We start from the raw sequence: 20,894 nt of genomic DNA on the forward strand, positions 1-20,894 counted from the left end.
CAAATTCCTTACAATTTTTTAGGGTTCCGTACCCAAAGGGTAAAACGGGACCCTATTACTAAGACTTCGCTGTCCGTCCGTCCGTCCGTCCGTCCGTCCGTCCGTCCGTCCGTCCGTCCGTCCGTCCGTCCGTCTGTCACCAGGCTGTATCTCACGAACCGTGATAGCTAGACAGTTGAAATTTTCACAGATGATGTATTTCTGTTGCCGCTATAACAACAAATACTAAAAACAGAATAAAATAAAGATTTAAATGGGGCTCCCATACAACAAACGTGATTTGGTCAACAAAGTTAAGCAACGTCGGGAGTGGTCAGTACTTGGATGGATGACCGTTTTTTTTTTGCTTTTTTTTCGTTTTTTTTTTGCATTATGGTATGGAACCCTTCGTGCGCGAGTCCGACTCGCACTTGCCCGGTTTTGTTTAAAGCTCCTAACTCTTTTATGAATAATATTCTTATTCAACCTAGCGTTTTTCCGGCCTAGCGCTAGGGTCCGCTTTCCTACTCAATCTTCTCCACTTTTCCCGTTCTTCGGCATCCTCACGTGTGAGATTGTTCTCTTCCATGTCCGCTATCACAACGTCCAGCCAGCGCTTCTTAGGCCTATGAATAATAAATCTAAAAAAAATCAAACAAGGCATAGCTGTGGTTAATACACATCAGATTGCGTAAAAATATTTTCTATAAAGTCACATCACATCCAGAGAGGAAAATGGGAACTACGTTGCAGAACTGAATGATTCCGCTACATCCGAATTATTTGCTATCACACAACGGATAATGTTGAGTCAGCCCGAGATAACGTCATTTTACTATAAGAATATAACGTGACACCTCCACACTTTGTCACTAAGTGACAAAGTGTGGAAGTCTCACGCGCAAGCAAACTCTGTACTTATTAGAAGTCTTTTATGTACAGAGTTTGCTCAGACGGATTCTAGAGGAGGAATACCCTACGTTTACTTATACGTAATTTAACACATACGTTCATATTTCTTATTTAATTGTAATGTATTTTATGACTCTGATTTGATTTTGATAAGCAAACCCCGTTAGCAACGTTTCATTGAAAACGAGGGTTGGCAAAACTACGTACCCTAAATTCGCCATTAGTAAGTAATTTCGCCGATGCTAGGCGTTGGTAATTCAATATTTATGATTTTGGAATAATGACGACGCGTGGCGAAGTTATGATATTTTAAATTATTTTTCTCTTAAGCTACGCAGCTTTATTATTGTTAATTCAATGGATATAATTATAATTGTCTTGGTAAAATTGTTGTTTTAATAATTTACTTAGACGAAGTTGGGCACCAAAGGTGAAGTTTTGGATATGGTATCTAACCTATCTAACCTATGGGAACTGTAAATTGTAAACTTTATCTTGTCAATAACTAGAATTATATAGCCTTATTATTATTAACCTCATGTTACCTAAGGAAGAGCGGAGGCTCCCAACACAAGCTATTTTTGCTTACAGGGAGGCTCCATCCCTTAGCTTACATTTATCGTGTAACTTACAAAAATAAAGAATTTTGAATTTTTGAATTTTTTGAATTTTGGTATGTAGATAGTTTTGCCTACCCTCATTTTCAATGTACCTATAGCAACATGATAACAAGTTATGTAACTAACATATCAATATTATTTTTAGCTTTTCAGTTCGCTTAAAATTCAGCAGACGTGTTTTTAATTTTTTAATTAATTTATTTTATATTAATAATAAATAAATCAATGAATAGCAACATTGATAACGGGGTTTGTTGATAAAAAATCTATTGTTGCCATACTATGTAATTTGTCAAAAATATTTATTTAGTCGGTCAACCCATTTCCGTCAGTAGAAAAAAGCGGCAAAAAAATGTAGGCGCGAAGGGTTACTGTCCCATAGAAAATTTTAATTTCGCGACTATTTCTACTGACAAAGTTGTTTGATAGACTATGCATGCAAATCTTTGCTGAAACGGATGGATTAAGTAATAAAGTCAATCCGACTAGTACAATAACGCAACAATGTTCAATCATACAATACAAAACAAACTACTTTAAGTAAACGTTACAATAACAGATTGGCAGGCAAGAACACGAACATAACAAGTCATCCATCATTATTAGTAAACAAAGATTAATTAAGCCAAAGCTAAAATGTATTCTGCAATGCCTGGAGCTGATGTATCACTCGTTTCACTTCTGAACCGCTGCTAGAAGCGTTAGACTTTCCTGGTTGTTACTAATTTAGAGAATATTTCGGTTTTTTGCGGTTACAGTCGATAAGGTAATTGATAGAACAACGGCAGCATGCCAGGAGAATAAATCAATATCGTTATATTTGCAACATGAAATTAGTTTATATTCGAGCACAGCTATCCGTTGCTGCTGTATCAAATTAATTTGCCTTGGGTTATTACCTGTATTAGGCTGTATTATCTTATTACTAAGGCTACTTAGGCGGTATGGATTACCATGTTCCGCTTGTGATGATGCTAAATTCTCGGTCCCCACAATGGCGTTTTCAGCGCCATGCTTTGTTTTCTTTTTTGCTAACAAAAAATAAAAATATTTTAGATACTAGTTTGGAGTAATCCATCTATCAATATATTTATTTTATTAGGAAAAATAAATCCAGGCAACAGCTGTTGAAAATTTAAACGGTGTTGTCATCTGACAGTAATCACAATGGTTACCCTTGAAAGTGCGGTACTACTACATATACAACGTGTCCCAAAATTCAACGATAAGCTGGCACCAGAAGATGGACCTGCTCATGACTACTCGAGGAAAAAAAATAAAAAAAATATATCTCACTTTATTATGGAATTACAAAAAAAAATGAAAATCGACACCCCTAATGGTATTTTTAACGACCATGTCTACAATTTTTCAAATATTTCCTTTTATTCTTTTGTATCGGCAACCTAATTAGCACTGGTATCCACCACAACCCTCAAAAATACCAGAATTCTTGTAGTTTTTACACAAAAAATAATCAAATTTAGTTTTTCCTAAAATTTAAACTTTCAGTCCAATTTCACTCATCGTGGTGTACAAAAAAAGTACTGGCACTACTATGGCAAGTATTTTAAAAAGTTGACGCAACTAACCAACATTCTAAAATGGTATAATACTCTAGGAAAACTAGGCACAAAATAAAATAAAAAAAATCTAAACAAGAACCCACATTTTTAAATGTTGAAGTAATCACTTTTAAAAGAGGTTTTTGTAACAAGTTCTTAGAATTTCAATTGGAGTTGAGGGTCATCATCATCATCATCTCATTCGATGTGCAGTACTTTTTGGGATTCCCGTAGCTAGTTCTAATATGGCACGTACCGAGGTAGTTGAATCGTTTTCTATTTCATTGAGAACCTCTTCATCGCGTTCTAACCTACCTATTCCAGCGTTTCTCCTGTCAGATGGTAAACGACCCTCCACAAACGCTTGATGCACATTAATAAATACTCGATAGTCCGGGTATCTTTCAGCATTTGGGTACCTTTCTCGATACAATCTGCTAGCTGCGTTAGCATTGCATCGGCATTCTCCATAAATGAGATGCATATTAGCGTATTCCAACGGTGTATACGGTAGCGGCATCATAAACGCTAAACAATCCAAAATACCCCAAAAGTCCAATTCACAAAACACAAATCACAGTCCAAAATAATGCCAGGTCAGTTCAGTTTGCAGATCACCAGTCCAAAAAGCAAAGCCAAGAGTCGTTAGTACGAGAGCCACGTCAATTGAATACAGAACAGTGCACAGTAAACAAAGAAGCAGAGCGTACTGACTTGTTGAGAACTGAACAGCAACTTGTTGTTGACCATTTAATTTGTAAATTTTATTGACTACCCACATCTTAATCAAAACCCAAATCTTTAATCAATGTGTGTTACCAGTGCTGACTTACGGCTCCGAAACGTGGTCTTTCACTATCGGCCTCATCTCAAAACTCAAAGTCGCTCAACGAGCTATGGAGAGGGCTATGATCGGAGTTTCTCTACGTGATCGAATCAGAAATGAGGAGATCCGTAGACGAACTAAAGTTACCGACATAACCCACCGGATTAGCAAGCTGAAGTGGCAATGGGCAGGCCACATTGCACGCAGAGAAGATGGCCGATGGGGTCGAAAAGTGCTCGAGTGGAGAGAACGGACTAGCAAGCGCAGCGTAGGACGTCCACCCACAAGATGGACAGACGACCTTATTAAGGTCGCCGGAAGACGCTGGATGCGGGTCGCTTCCAACCGGTACGTATGGAGGTCCAAGGGGGATCAACAGTGGACGTCTTATGGCTGAGATGCTGATGATGATGATGACCCTCTTCTCCAATTGAAATTCTAAGAACTTGTTACAAAAAGCTCTTTAAAAGTGATTAAATACTTTAACATTTAAAAATGATCGGTTCTTGTTTAGAATTTTTTCATTTTATTTTGTGCCTAGTTTTCCTAGAGTATTATACCATTTTAGAATGTTGGTTAGTTGCGTCAACTTTTTAAAATACTTGCCATAGTAGTGCCAGTACTTTTTTTGTACACCACGATGAGTGAAAGTGGACTGAAAGTTAAAAATTTAGGGAAAAACTAACTTTGATTAATTTTTGTGTAAAAACTACAAGAATTCTGGTATTTTTGAGGATTGTGGTGGATAGCAGTGCTAATTAGGTTGCCGATACAAAAAAATAAACAGAAATATTTGAAAAATTGTAGACATGGTCGTTAATAATACCGGGTGTCGATTTTCGTTTTTTTTTTTTGTAATTCCATAATAAATTGAGATATATTTTTTTTATTTTTTTTCCTCGAGTAGTCATGAGCAGGTCCATCTTCCGGTGCCAGCTTATCGTTGTATTTTGGGACACGTTGTTATATGTCGCAGTTAAAAGTGTGAACTGGTCAAAAGAACTTTTAACCGACAAAAACAGGCAAAACTGCTTTTGACTGAGCATGTTGGTCAAAAGTAGTTTTACCTGAAAATCATTGGTTAATAGTAATTGTGACTGTTACTATCAGTCAAAAGTACTCGCAGAAATAGGTAGGTTAGGGTTATTTTTTTTTGCTACGCCCTAAAAACGAAACTGTTCCCAGAGATAGGTAGGTTAGGGTTATTTTTTTTTTTGCTACGCCCTAAAAACGAAACTGCTGCCAGAAATAGGTATGATTTTCAGGTAAAACTACTTTTGACCAAAAGGCTCCGCCATTTTGAAAAAAATAATCATCTAGCTGCTCACAAAATTTCACGAGAATCGGTTGAGAATTGCGACCTGTATAGGAGAACATACGAAAGCATTTTTTCCCAAGCTGAAACGGAGACCTTTGCTAACCCTCGGTCCAAAATTCACACCACCATTGCCAAAGGTGACTGTGATAATGTTTAAGCACAGTATATGAAGACAAATAAGTAGAATTAGCCTCTCAGAAATCTTTCATTTGTATATGACATTATCTCCTGAGACTTATCTAAGCATAACTACCTATACGTATTAAATTCACATAAAAGTGTTATCCTAGGATGAATTTCATGCAACCTAATTAGATGAAATATTCATCTTCACATGTCCAAATGTAGAAAAGTTTCACGGAAAATATTATAGCCGTACAGAGAACTGATTTACAAATCTATAATACATTTTAATAGTTTTTATTTCAGAGTACCCACCAATTTTGCGCTACCTTATGTTTACTCATATTTTTGCAAAACAAAATACGTCACGGAAGCTGTAGAAAATATTAATTTTTCAACTTCTCTGATAAAATTTGCAGATCCAAATGACTTCATTAGAGCCTTAAACCGGTCTAATTCCAGGCTGTAATAAAAAGAGATTTAAAATCGTCACACCATTTCCGTTCACATGGGTTTAATCCGTTCATTTTCTAACCACAGCCCGTTGTTACTGCAACATAAAAAGGTCACATTTCATAAGGAAGTTGGCATTCAATTTAAGTCCTTACAGTTCCAAACAAAAGGCTCAGTATTGGAGATAAGAAACTTTGCGTAGCTCAGTAATTACTTTACTAGTTAGAAGCAGACTGTGTACTCTGGGCTATTGTTGCCTAATTATCACCTTTTAATGAACTTTGGTTCGTCCCGAGGAACGGTGAATGATTATTACATTACGGTATTAAGTATAATGAGCTTAGGCATTTGATTAATTGTCCTAATCAATTAAAACTAACTAAAATTACATCTTTGATTTTTGGGTTTTAGTAAATTATCTTCAATTAAGCATAGGTAAGTAGGTATGCTCCAAGTATCAATAAACCTCGAGAAGCGGAAAACCCTGATCAAGGACGTGATAACGTTTAGTTTGATTACTTAGTTTGGTACTTAATCGTGATTTGAAGCGCAAGCGCTTGTCTTTTTTGTTACCTATTTACATTGCCGGGCAAAGGTACATTTTGTAGAAAATCGCTCGCTCGGTAGCGCACACACCGAATTTCCTTAGCTATGTTTTCTTTGCAATCGATTACATTTATTTTTGGGCACCTAGATAACGATTAGGTATTTAAGTACAAACGGTTAAAGTGCAACCATGAACCATTTAACCTGTCTTATGTACAATAAAGTGTTTATATACATACATACATACATACCATTTGTAATCTATGAGTATAAAATGTAATTAGCAGAATAACTTTAACAGAAAAACGTCAGCGGTATATGACTAGAAAATAAAACATATTAAACCAGATTTTTTTATTGCTGATTTTTGTTGCTAGCCAATTTTGATAATAGCAGTTCAAAAATTAACTGCAATAAAAATGCCTGAAAACCTAAAGTAACGCATCTGCTGTCTATGTGTATATAGATATTATTATTTGTAAAGCATTACCTGCTTAAGATGCATTATTTTATAGTTTGCTCGAAGGATCGCATAGTCGTTTTCTACTTTAAACGCCCAAACATCGCCTACAAGATTGCCAATAAACAATACAAACTTGTACCACTTAATTATAGAACAGTTCAGGAACCAATTCGACTTTCCCGAAATAAGCATTAAGAAGTTAGAACACTGGCTATTCTAAACTTCGAGAGGTGGACAGACAGTCTGGAAGGGAAACGGGATGTAAATAGAACTGACTTAAGAATTATGAATATGCTACAGAAGTGTATGCATTCGTAATATTTGATTCCGTGAGCTCCCACGCTCGTCTGAGCTCAGTATTTGTACCTGTATGTACGCGTAAGAATTTGCTTCTTGCACGTATAGAAAAATATCTTATATACCTACCTCGTCTGTTCATAAGTCTTGAGATGAATGTCAACTCAAATAGTTCGATTATTGAAATGTTATATTACGATTACATAAATATTTTTATTTAATAACTATAATTAATTTAATTTCATTGAGTTTATTTAAAATGGTTTTGTATGTTTTTTATTATAGTCATTTAATATGTTGGAATTCGAGGGGTTTCGGCACGATCCCGAAAATGGTATGTTTACTGGCGGGAAAGTATCGGAAGTACCTAAAAGAAAATTGTACTAGATGAAATATCAATTTACACACCGAAATATTGAGAAATGCTTCGACTATTATGCTGAATAAACAATATTTAATTACCTTCCTTGTATTGTGGTGGGGAAGACATTTTCATAAGAAGGTAGAATTCTTCTTCTACGTGTTGGATGTACCTCTATATCCCCACGCAAGCCTATCAAAAGACCGCAAGCCCATCAAAAGACCGGGATTTCTAAGCGCGTGAAATACAAGGAGATACAAATAATATGACACATTTTGAAACATATTTAATCGACTTTCGTTACTTTTATGATATTTTGTGTCGTCTCGAAACTTATGAACAGACGAGCTATGAGTTTTTATCGCTATACAACATTTTCCAAAACGATAGCGACAATAATAGTACATTACTACAGAGGCCGGGACGAAAGGGGTTGCCGGCCGAAGACATATAGACGGCCGAGCGAAGCGAGGCCGGATAGGTCTGAGCGCGGGCAACCCCATTTCCCGCCGAGGTATGTATAGTGCTTTTCTCAAACATGCAATGAAATAAATAAAATAAAAAATCCACGAAACCCAAGTTTTATTTATAGAAAAAACTAAAAGTAAACTACACCCAAAATATAACCAAAACGTACCTATATCATTATCACGCGTATGTTTTACACGAGTCGTGTATTTTTACTACCCGTATATTTTCATGTATCTTTGATTTTTTCGCCTTGTATCCGTCTGACTGTCGTTTTCGTCACATAAGTTTACATAGTCTTTTATGTTGATATCATGTTTCACATACATCGTTGCTTTATGCATGGAGTAAATAAGTATAATTTCCACAGTGTTGACGAGTTTGTAGTTACATTAATTTAAAATATGTCACAAAACTGTTTCTAATAAACTGTAAGCCATTTTTTTTAGTTTCTCAAATAATAAAATTGCCATAAGCAACCATATACATACTTCGTCTTTGACTTGGCGGCAGAGGCAGCAAGTTATTAAAATCAATTCTGCTTACGCTGCCAATTCCAACACCTACGATTACAATTAATATTAATTTCATTATTTCGTCGGAACTCATATTAAAGTCAAAAAATCAACAACGCACCATAAATCCAATAAAACTGAATGAATATTTTTCAACTTTACCTCCATAACAATTTAAAAAATATAACTACGCGTGTTTGAGTAGACCTTTTTACCGCTAACGTTTAGATGAAATATTTTAAATGTTTTTATTTGTGTAGTTAAATTTATTATTTCAAATTATTGAATGTATTATTTATTAAGTTCATGTTGATTTTCTACAAATAAAACTGCAAATTATAGCAAACATTGTTTTTTGTTTTTTTTATAGGCGTAGTGGCAGAGTGTCATTACGAACCATAAAGCAAATACTGCCTCTAGTTTTTTTTAATGGATGAATGCCACGATGCTGTGTCACAAATATCTGTGAAATGAAAATTAAAAAAGAGGACTTTGCCGGCCTAGGCCTGCAAGATGTGTATGAAATTCCATTAACGACCTTTTGTCCTAGCCGCACCTGAAACGTCATACTTCGCAGCCTATTATAAGGAACATAACATCAATATTTCATTGCATGTTTGAGAAAAAATAATAGCTGTCACTCATGCTGTCACTATTATGTTACGTAGATTCTATTTGTCAAAATGTCTGAGCCGCAGTCTGGCACAGTTCTTTGCTTTTTGGGAAGGTCGATAGGTCAGCTTAGAAAAATTACAACTTGTTTTTAGCTAAAATGAGACAAAAGAAAATTAAATTAATAGTTCAATGGGCTGCGGCCGATTAATGAAATTTTGGATTTGATTTACTATCGAATAAACTTTATTATACTTTATTCAATTATTAGGGTCTTAGGTTAGGATTTTACAATGTGAGTATAAAAGTAAAATATAAAAACACTTACAAAACATAACAAAAATATATAAACACATTATAAAAAACCTAACCTAGGGTTATTCTCTTTATTCATTTCTCATCTTAAGTTAGGTTATTTTATAATATGAATATAAAAGTAAAATATAAAAACACTTACAAAACCATAAAAATTAATATAAACACATTATAAAAAACCTAACCTAGGGTGCCGCCAGCAGCGGGGCAAGACCCAAGCTACCGGTGGTCAGGGCTGCAGAGAGAGGAACCGGCGGACTATCCGCGCCGTGTCCAAGATCACCGCCTTCTGCATCTGACCCTTGATCCAACCACCTAGCGAGAGTCTCTCAAGGTGTTGGTCGAGACTCTTCGCTATTAGACCGTTTACTGAAACGACTATCGGGACAATGATCGTCGAATCAACATCCCACATGGCGGTTATCTCGTGAGCCAAGTCTAGGTACTTACTGGACTTGTCCTTCTCGGCCTTCACGAGATTCTCATCATGGGGGATGGTGATGTCAACGAGCACGGCCCGACGTTGCGATCAATCTATTATCACAATATCAGGCTTATTGGCTACAATAGTCCTGTCAGTGATGATAGATAGATCCCAATAGAGCGTGGCACGACCATTCTCGAGAACAGGCGCAGGTAAGTACTTGTAGTACGGTACTTCGCGGTCCACAAGGTCATATAGAAGAGCAAGTTGCTGGTGAATAATCCTGGCTACGAGATTATGTCTGTGCAAGTACTCGCCGTTAGCAAGATGAGAGCAACCGGAAATGATATGCCTGAGTGACTCTCCGGGACGGCGGCATGCCCGACAGATGTCGACCGTACCGTCCTTCAGGATATATTTCCGATAGTTGTTCGTCATCATCACTTCGTCCGCAATTGCACAGGCAAAACCCTCGGTTTCTCCGAAGAGGTCCCCGAATCGTAACCAGTTCACCGACGCGAGCAGGTCCACATCGGGTCCCGTGAGGGCCTTGTAGAACCGCCCGTGTAGCACCTTACTCTCCCATGCCGCCTTGCGATCCGCAGTACTTAGTACCACAGGTTTGCGCCAGTTCTCGTTTGCCAAGGAAAGCGGCGTGAGGTTCCTATCTACTGCCACCACATCACGATGCATCGCACACTCGTTGTTAAGGAAATAGTTCCTGAGATTGTACACCTCGTGGTTGTGGAGATCCTTGGCGTTTAGGAAGCCTCGGACTCCACACTTCCGTGGGATGTACAATCTCATAACTGACGAGCGTGGGTGTAGCATGCGATGTGCGGTGAGCAGTGATCGGACCCTCCGATCCAGGGCGTCCAGCTCGGTCTGAGTCCACCTTAGTATGCCAAAGGAGTATGTGAGTAGGGGCATTACCCAGGCGTTGAAGGCGCGCACTTTGTTGCCTCCTGACAAAAGACTGTTAAGGACTTTTGTGAGCCGACTGAAAAAGCGCTCCTTCACCGACCGTCTAATACCCTCGTCCTCAATACCCAACGACTGTGACATACCAAGGTATTTATAGGTTTCTGATTCAGAGATAGATCTGAAAGACATTGTCTCAGAAAGTTGTAAATTTGTTGAATTTACAACCCTCCCCCGCTGTACATGCATAACCGCACATTTATCGACACCAAACTCCATGTTGATGGCACTACTGAAAACTTCGGTGGTTTTCAGTAGCTCCAACAAGTCTTGGCTATTTGGTGCAAATAATTTGAGGTCATCCATGTACAGAAGGTGAGAAATGACTTCACCCTCTCTCCGAAGCCGGCAACCTAGTCCCAAATCCTTCAGCAGGGTGCTGAGGGGATTCAAAGCTAGGCAGAACCACAGGGGACTCAGACTGTCGCCCTGAAAGATTCCTCGCTCAATCCTTATAAAATCCTGCGGGCCAGAGCGGTCACCCCCGCCTCCTGGTTGACGAAGGACTGTGGTCCACTGTCTCATACACGCGCTTAGGAAGGCTCTCAAAGCTGCATCAACTTTATACAACTCTAAGACCCTCCCCAACCATGAATGAGGCACCGAATCATAGGCCTTCTTGTAGTCAATCCAAGCGGCTGAGAGGGCACGCTTGTTCCGCCGGATTTGTTGGCAAATGGTCATGTCTATGAGGAGGAGCTCTTTAGTACCACGGGACCCAACCCTACATCCATTTTGAGCGGAAGCCAGAATATTGTTTGCGACAATGTGCGCGTTGATTTTTGCATTTTTGCTCTCAAAATGGATGTAAGGAGCTTGTAGAGTGTAGGCAAGCATGTGATGGGTCTGTAGTTCTTCGCTTCCGTGGTACTACCGGACTTATAGAGCAGGAAGGTGACACCAGTTGTTAAGGAAGGTGGGAGAGAACCAAGCTCGAGGGCTTGTTGAAATTGTACTGCCAAGCGCGAGTGAGAGCATCGGAACCACTTTAGCCAGAAGTTGTGCAATCCATCCGGCCCAGGACTTTTCCAGTTCTGGGCCGTGCGGATGGCACAACTGACGTCATCGGGGCTGATGGTGACTGCCCCCATAGGTTCGATGGACTCGCACTCACGCTCGACAACACTCATCCAACCCCCCTCGGTGTGTCCGACAGGCACCGACCAGATGCTACGCCAGAAGTCGGTCATGGCAGTAGCATCCGGCGGCCGCGTGTCGGGCGCACGAAGGTTGGCTTCCTCCCACTTTCGGTACACCTTCCTTTGGTCACTTTGAAAAAGGCGATTCTGCTGAAATCGATCCACACGCTCTCTGTAGCGGCGAATACGGTTTGCCCATGCATAGACTTTCTGCTTTAGAAAGTCGATGCGCTCTGTGACATTGGCCATGTAGTCGCGGGGCCTGATATCCGTCCCCGCGAACGCCTGGTTCACAAAGCGCATTACTCGGGGGCGATTGTTGCCCCCCCTGAAGCAGATTAGTTTTGCGATGAGAGTCCTAAACGAGCCAATACGTCGCTCGATCCGCGCTTGCCATGCAGGGACACCTCCGACGGTCCTAGGTGCACGTTCAGTGTCCGGGAACTTGACGCGAGCAACACGGCACGCCGCGATGGCTCCGCAGTACATGATCGAGTGCGTATCATCTAAATCTTTACTAGTCCGCAAATGTGGTTCTAGTAAAGCGTTTAGGGCTCCCATTAGCGCTAGATTGCGTCTATTCATAGGCAGACGTGGTAATCGGGGCCTAGAGTTGGTTGTGACGCGATACTGCGTAATCGCCTCTTCCAAAGTCCTCCTCAGTTGCTCATTAGCAATTTTAATGTTTGTACATACTTAAAATAGGTACCTACATAGAAAACTACCATGACTCAGGAACAAATATCTGTGTCATCATACAAATAAATGCCTTTACCGGGATTCGAACCCGGGACCATCGGCTTCATAGGCAGGGTACCCACTAGGCCAGACCGGTCCTCAAAATAAAAGCGATTAAAGTCTTATTGGCATCATTTACATTTTACAACATTAACTTATTTATTTAAAATATTTGTACGTACCTACAATACACAAAACAATACCATTAATTGACCTATTTTTATACAAGTCGCAGCGGGTAACCAGGTTGCATATTGCTGTGTAAATATTGAGTAAACTCGGTTCCTGTTCCACAGAGGTCGACCAGTCACGATTTCATATAGATACAAAATACCAGTTTCTGTGTATAGGTAGGTACTTACTTTGGGAAAAACATCAAGGGCCCTCAGTCCAAAAAGAAATGTAAACGGGCAGTTTTCATAACGTTACCCATAGAAATCTATTTAAAATTGTAAAATCATGCATGTAGCTATAGGTACGTTTACCGAAATAAATTCCAAATTAAGATTGGTATCCAATGGCTGACGGTGTTGAAATAGGGATTTTCGTAATGGGAAAAGGAAAAGGATTGACGTATTCTGGGGCATTCCACGAGACTGTCGCTTACATAACGCTTTTGCCTTGTATGGCAGCTACCTCAATAAAATACGTGAATCTCGAGAATATACTGCCAATTTGTTAGCCAAGTCATGAAATATTACCTGACCCAATATCGCTTACTCAGAATTTCCAGAAGTATTAGAAGAATTTTAATAACAAAACTTCCGTGAGACACAGACATATTAAATATATTAAAAACGCGTTTTTCGACTTAAAATACGTGAGTGACCCGTTTTTAATATATTTAATATATTAGAAGAATTGCGTTATGTAAGCGACAGTCTAGTGTAATGCCCCTTCTACGCGTAGGTACGAAGCTTGTTTGTAAGTGAATACGTACATAGATGATAAATAAAGGAAACCATGTACACTCAATAGTAGAGTAAATTGCATCATCCACTGACTAACAAAACCCACAAGATACTACCTACCACTGTATAACATTTTATATTGTCATTATGAAAGTTAGGTTCGTTTTATCTGTTATTGTTTGTGTGTTAAAATAAAGTAAGGCAACATTGATTCAATAATAAAACTGCCAAGCACGATTCAGGCTCGCGCCCTAAGGGTTTCGCACCATCTCATTCTGTTACATTTTTTTTCTTAAGTCACGCTTGCTCCGTTTTTGTTTGTAATATACTTTTCTTATTATTATGCCGTGTTTGAGTTGAAGTATGTATGTCAAACCATAACAGCTTAGAGCATTTAGGTAATAATGGAGCCTTTAACAGCTTACCCCTCTGCCGATAAACTTGCACAATTGTGCAAACTTTTGTATGGATTGACATGGCTATTTGTACGTTACGTACAAATCATGTAGAAATAGCAATACATTTGACGTCGCCTCCCCCGCAAAAATCGGCAGACTGCTTCGTAAAGAAAATGACAGCGATGACATCTCCAGTTACTAAATGCTCTTAATCATAACTGAGATATAAAAAAAAACAATAAAATGTATTTCTTCTATGATGAACCTCCCAAATGTTATTATTTATTTGTTTATAAAGCGGCAATATAACATGCTCTGAGAATTTTAAATGGTCTACCTATTAACTATTTTTGTGATAGAGCCCGCTAACAGACGGACGTAAGCTTAGGTAGTACCATCACGCTCCGCGATTGTTGCGCCATTTCGGGTCCTAGCTAAATTCGTTCTTCAAGTACGAGTATTATACGCTATAGAATTTCCAATTTAGCAAGAACCCTAATTGACATAACAATTCCCAATCCCGTGTGGTGACTGTACAGAGTTCCAATACCGTACGGAACCCTAAGAACTGGTCCTTTATAATAGCGGCTGACGGTGGCGGTAGGACCTATAAGTAGGTAATTTAAAGGCATTCTGACTGAGGGAAAAAGCACATGACTAACATAGGAATATTACTTACACACTTACTTACCTGGGTTTTTTGAACAGGAAAATAGTAAGATTAATCTCTGCATTATGCAGCAGGTATACGTTAATGCGAATATTGCATAACGATATATCCCGCATTATTGATTACATTAACATATCAACAGTTATTCGTTGTTAATATGTTAATAACCAATATTGAATTACTGACTTTAAATGCTTTGAATTGAATTATTCTGTTGAAAAGGACTACGGTGATGATTTTCAGTACTTTAAACAAATTCTATGATATAGGATTTTTTCATGATATAGGAGACAAATCAGCACACGAATTGTCTGATGGTAAGCGATTAACGTCGCCCGTAGACACCCGCAACACCAGAGGGGTTGGAAGTGCGCTGCCGGCCTTTCTTCAAACAAAAACGTCACTTTGACACCGACAGATCAGTATCATATTGGATATGGACAGTAGAGGAAGGATGATAATCTCTTAATGGCAGAACTGTTGCAAAAGTGTCCAGCTGTCAGCTATAAATAAATCTCCAGAGTAGCAGCGTTAGAGTAGCTAAGAACGCAAACGTAGGCGTTATTGACGGAGTGCGCTGTCAATGATTTGAAAGGTTTTATCAAATATTCTAGGTATTGTGGCATCACCTATTTAAGGTTTTTTGACGGACACTTTTTGATACAATCATGGAGGTTGTATTCCTTACATCTACCTTCCATAATATCGGAGTAAGAATGACCTCCGGCAAGATTCGAACTTGCGACCTCTTGTAACACTGGTCCAATTGCTGCTACCAACTGAGCTACGGAGGCTTACCAGAAGCGTGAGAATATTCCACACGTCTTAGGAAGGCGCGTAGGGAGCCGATCGATACTATATAAAAATGTATATGGTGACTTATATTAATCATTGGCCAATCTTGTTTTCCTTTGATCCTTCCATTCCCTTTGAGTAAATTATGGAATTGCCTCAACATTATCTACATCAAATGGTTTATAAAGTACTCGAAACATATCTATTTTACCGAATATTATTTATCATTTTATCGATATACTTGAAACGATATAACTATTCATAATTATGTATTGTATGTCGGTCTTAGAGCATACAGTAATTCATGTGCGAGTAAACTTTTGCCATGTTTTACTACTTCACCTCCCCGAAATATTCGGCAGAATTTTTTTGTACGCATAAATACGACATATAAGGCTACTCCAGTTGTGATCTAAGATGTCGCTGAACTTCAAACTCGGGCAAATCCATTCGACCCTCTCAGCAAATATCTACCCTATTAGAGTCTTTTCGGAAAGAGAAGAGTCGTGGAATGTATGGGGCCCAATACATTCCACGACTCTTCTCTTTCCGCACAGACTACATATCTATTCTTAATACTAAAATCGCATAATCTGACAGATGGATTTCCCCAGTTTTAAGTTAAGCGACTCAAATGTACACTATAGCGTGTGACAGGGACAGCACGCCCACGCGTGCGTTAGAAAGGGATATCACGCCTTGTGAGCGTCTTCCCAAGAGAACCAATCGCGGTCGACTCCCGGCTCGCTTCTTAACAGATTAAGCCGTGAGTCAACTTATGATAGGCGCGTGTGCCGCCATGTTGTATCGCGTGATCGCTGAGGGCGCTGCGCGCGAGTTAGTTCGGTAGCCGACAGCTTTGTGTATAAACGTATGCGCGTATCCGACCCTACGACCGATCATAGCTTTGTTCAATTGTAACAGTTTTAGTATTTTAATGTGTAGTGGACTGTTGTATCGTAATCCGTGTACTTTAAGTTTAATAAACTGCTTTTAACTTCAGTGCCGACTATTACTATACCCACGCCCGCTATATTCTGGCCGCCCAACGTTTTTGGGTCTGGAACGATCGCGCGTTCACAAAGTGTACCTACCGGCCGCGGCTTGTTTAAAAAAATGCCTCCACGTCGGCGTCGTAATGGAAGACTCTCGTTGGGTTCACAAGGGAGCACCGAATCAATCAACGAGAACAGTATCACAATGAACCAGGACGCCCTAACGGCGGTGTTGACCACCTTGCAACAGACTCAGAACGAGTTTTGTCAGCAATTGCTTCGCGAGGTGAGGTCCTCGACTCCGTCGCAGGCCGACGCCACGGCTGCTGCCATCGCTGCGGCTGCTACGTTCGCTGCAGCTAATGGTAACTTCGCACAATGTACGGCGCGTTACAGCGGCAGCAAGGAGGAGCACCTGGAAAGCTTCGTGGATGCCGTAGAAAGTTACAAGTCGTGCATGCATATTACGGACGAAAATGCTGTTCGCGGTTTGTCGCTACTGCTTACCAAGGATGCAGGAGTTTGGTGGCAAGGTGTAAAATCACAAGTAAGGACGTGGGAAGATGCGCTCGGCAAGCTGCGAAGTGCTTTCGGCGAGCGACGCCCTCCTTTTGTAATATACACAGAGCTTTTCTCTTTGGTTCAAGGCGAACAAAATACGGAGATTTTTGTTTCGAAAGCCAGAGCATTGTTAGCTAAGCTGCCACCAGAAGACCTTAGCGAGCGAGTCCAAATAGATATGGTATTCGGGCTCTTAGATCGCCGCATAAGAAAAAGATTAAAAAGAGAAAACATAGATACGTTTGATACATTGTTGAAACATTGTCAAAGTATTGAAGATTCACGCAAAGAGAATCATGTACCCGTTGCGGCAAAGAAGTCGAACGACCGTGAAAATTCTACGGCAGCGAGCGTTTCGCCGAATCGCGCAAGGTCGCGCGCCACCGGTACGGGCGGCGTTGCTACGCAACGCGCCGCGGCCGCCGCCGACGGTGCCAACGCTTCAACGTCGCGTGCGTCGTCGCCGTGTTCTTCCGATCAAGCTGACGCTAAACCTCGTCGTTTGTATTGCGTTTACTGTCGTCGCGGCGGGCACAATAAAGACAATTGTGAAAGGGTAAAGAAAAGTGAAAAAAGTGATAAGTGCGTAGAAAATAAAGTCGTTGAGGAAGTTAAGTGTTACGGTTGCGGTGCCCCTAATGTTATTCGGTCCAAGTGTCCTAATTGTAACTCTAAATCGGGGCTGTCGTTTTATTCGCTCGACGTAGTATCCTGTCACGTCGACGACGCCGCTAACCCGCGCGAGGGCGGGTCGAGCGGACACGACTTGTCGCAACATGCATCACCACCGCCGCCCGACGCCGCGAAGGCGCGTGCTCGGCACGGTGAAACTCCCGCCGTACGGCTCGGCGAAAGTCCTGCGCGCGCTCACGAGTGTTCGCGAGAGCGCGATACTTACGCCGCCGGTCGCGGAGCAGCGGCGCGCACCGCGCGCACGGCAAGCGATGCGCCCGTGCCAGGGATAAGCGCCGGCGCCGCGCCGAGCGCTAACTTTTCGCTTGCGCACTGTGGAGGAGGTAACCCTACGCATGCCGTGGATGATTTTAGTTACGTACAAGCTTTATTTTGTAATGATGAAAGTCAAAATTTGTTTTGTAATGATGCAAGTCAAAGCCTGTCTTGTAATAAGGTTAATCAAACTTTGTTTTGTAATAATGAAAATCAAGTTTGTGGTGATAAAATTAATGTTTGTCAGGTCAATGTCAAGGCTTCTCCCCGCCCTATTATGATTATAAATATTCTTGGGGCGAGTGGCTCTGCGCTTGTTGATCCTGCGGCTAAGGCTAGTGTCGCCGGTCACACGTTATACGCTTTCCTGCGAAGTAAAGGACACCCGTTAGTGTCGTCAACAATGAGTGTTAGGTTGGCAGACGGTGTTAGTAGGAATATGACTGTACTCACCGCGGAGGTGGAGGTGACACTGAAACACAAGACAAGAAAAACTAATTTTGTGATTTTTCCTGATGCCGTTAGTAATGAGTCTCTCCTAGGGATAGATTTCCTTAAGGATTTCGGGTTAATCGTTGATTTTCGCGACGATCTCTGGTATTTCGCTGAGAATAGTAAACAAAGGTATGGGTTACAGTTTGAAAGCGTGTCACCTCCCGCTCTGTGTGTTGCTGCTTTAGAGGTGCTTCGGGAGGACGAAGCCACTTTACTCGGCGCCCGACAATACGAGTTGCTTGCCCAGCTGCCCCCTGAAAACAAGGACCTGTTTGAGCCAGGGGGAGGGCCAGCTCTTGCTGAGCACAGGATCGACACGGGCGACCATGCGCCTATCGCGGTGCCGCCTTATCGTGTCACGCCTGCCAATAAGGAGGTGACGCAAGCGGAAATAGAGAAGACGCTAGCTGATATTATAAAGGTTAGTCATGATTTGAGAGCCGTCCTTGACAAGGAAAACTGTGTTCCTCAGGTTACGCCGTATCTTCGCTCGTTTATTAGTTCTCTGTCAGCAGTACGAGATCGCGTTGAAGCTCAGCAGGATATGCGTAAGGAACATGCTGACAAGTCTCGTCAGCCAGGTGATGTATTTGACTTCGGGGACTATGTCCTCATTACGTCGCGTGTTCTTAGCAATGCAGCAAAGAACGTCTCGGCCAAGTTTGTGCCGAAAAGAGATGGCGCTGACGTGGTTAGTAAGAAGGTTAGTCCGACAACTTACTTGGTCGCTGATCCTGGCTCACCCGGTGAGGTTCTGGGCAAGTATCACTCCTCTCAGCTCGTTCGATTTAATAGTAGAGATGATGTGCTTCCTTCTCCCGTAGTGCCAAAACGAAATAGAGGTCGTCCACGTAACCGAGACCAAAGTGTTGTGCGAGTCCATGGACGTGGGCGTCTTCATGAACTCGAGGGGGAGTCTATAGCGTGTGACAGGGACAGCACGCCCACGCGTGCGTTAGAAAGGGATATCACGCCTTGTGAGCGTCTTCCCAAGAGAACCAATCGCGGTCGACTCCCGGCTCGCTTCTTAACAGATTAAGCCGTGAGTCAACTTATGATAGGCGCGTGTGCCGCCATGTTGTATCGCGTGATCGTTGAGGGCGCTGCGCGCGAGTTAGTTCGGTAGCCGACAGCTTTGTGTATAAACGTATGCGCGTATCCGACCCTACGACCGATCATAGCTTTGTTCAATTGTAACAGTTTTAGTATTTTAATGTGTAGTGGACTGTTGTATCGTAATCCGTGTACTTTAAGTTTAATAAACTGCTTTTAACTTCAGTGCCGACTATTACTATACCCACGCCCGCTATAACACTCATTATGACAATAAGATAAAACGTGGAAAATAATGTTATTCGACAATTTTATGCAACTTTAATCGTTCTGAAAACAAAATAAAAAAAAACTTTAATTCTGGCAACGAAAATGGGATATGAAGGGACAAAATCACTTGACGTATTGTTTGTGGCATTGTTAGAGCGGCAGGCTCATAAGGTAGGTGGAAAGTTTTAGGGCAAGTTCATTACGCCGTCTCGCCTGTCTTCAATTAAATCATTAATCTTATTAATACGTCGACAAACTCGTTAGACCTTTTCTTGCTTATTGAAGTGAGGAAACGTGACAAAAATGTAAAAAATCATATGGTTAATGATGGAACGATCTGTGCCACGATCCAGTTTATAGACGTATGGAAATGAGCAAGTAGATACAGACATCTATCATTCGATCTAGATGGTGGGGATTGCGAAGATTTTGCCAAATATTTTTATCCCAAGTAGATCAAGATGAATCACTAAGCTTTGTAATACAATATTAAGGCAATATATCTGCAATTTGAAATAAAGATTAAATAAATAAACAAACATTACTTCTAACACTAAATTGTAGAGTCAGACCTAATTAACACTTGCAGCGACTTGGCAAACAATAAAGTGTGGTAGTGCCAGGACAAATCAAGTCAAATTTCTTCACATCCAAACTCTGGCGCTGTAAAGTCTGTGCATATTAGTTAGTAAGCTAACAGACTATAGAATCTACTTATACAGAACAGATAATACTAAAATCTATTCTATAGATTGTAATTCAAATTCACAATTGTTTTATAGTACATAGGTACCTAATTATTATGAGTATATGTATTTACTGTATTTGCAGTGTTGTGGTCAACTGCTGACATCAGGCACAGATGTTGCTTGCCGTATGATTACGTATGTATATACCTACGTATATAGCTACAAGTCATTTGCATATTTTAAAAAAAAAGAGGGTAGCCCAATCTCAACACTCGCCTGCCAAATTAGGACAAACCTTAATCCGTTCCCGAATCCAATTTATTTCTCAAATCAGCTGAATTCTAAAGGACGAGAAATCGTAAATAACGGACAGACACCGCGACCGGATGCGTGCGACACTCCCTCACGAATATGAATAAATCAGAGGAAGGCGTTGAAGTAATGATTTATATTC

General features: G+C 40.6%; 1 protein-coding gene and 1 non-coding gene across 2 annotated transcripts in view; both read right to left on the reverse strand.

Annotated features, from left to right (window-relative positions):
• Positions 1-20,894, reverse strand: part of LOC134792172 (cytochrome b5-related protein-like) — a 526,347-nt gene that overhangs the window by 278,052 nt on the left and 227,401 nt on the right. The window lies entirely within an intron of this gene.
• On the reverse strand, positions 15,352-15,428 carry Trnat-agu (transfer RNA threonine (anticodon AGU)). Its single transcript has one exon. It is a non-coding gene; the product is annotated as a tRNA-Thr (tRNA).

This window comes from Cydia splendana, chromosome 7, assembly GCF_910591565.1.
Source record: "Cydia splendana chromosome 7, ilCydSple1.2, whole genome shotgun sequence".
NCBI classification, from domain to species: Eukaryota; Metazoa; Arthropoda; class Insecta; order Lepidoptera; family Tortricidae; genus Cydia; species Cydia splendana.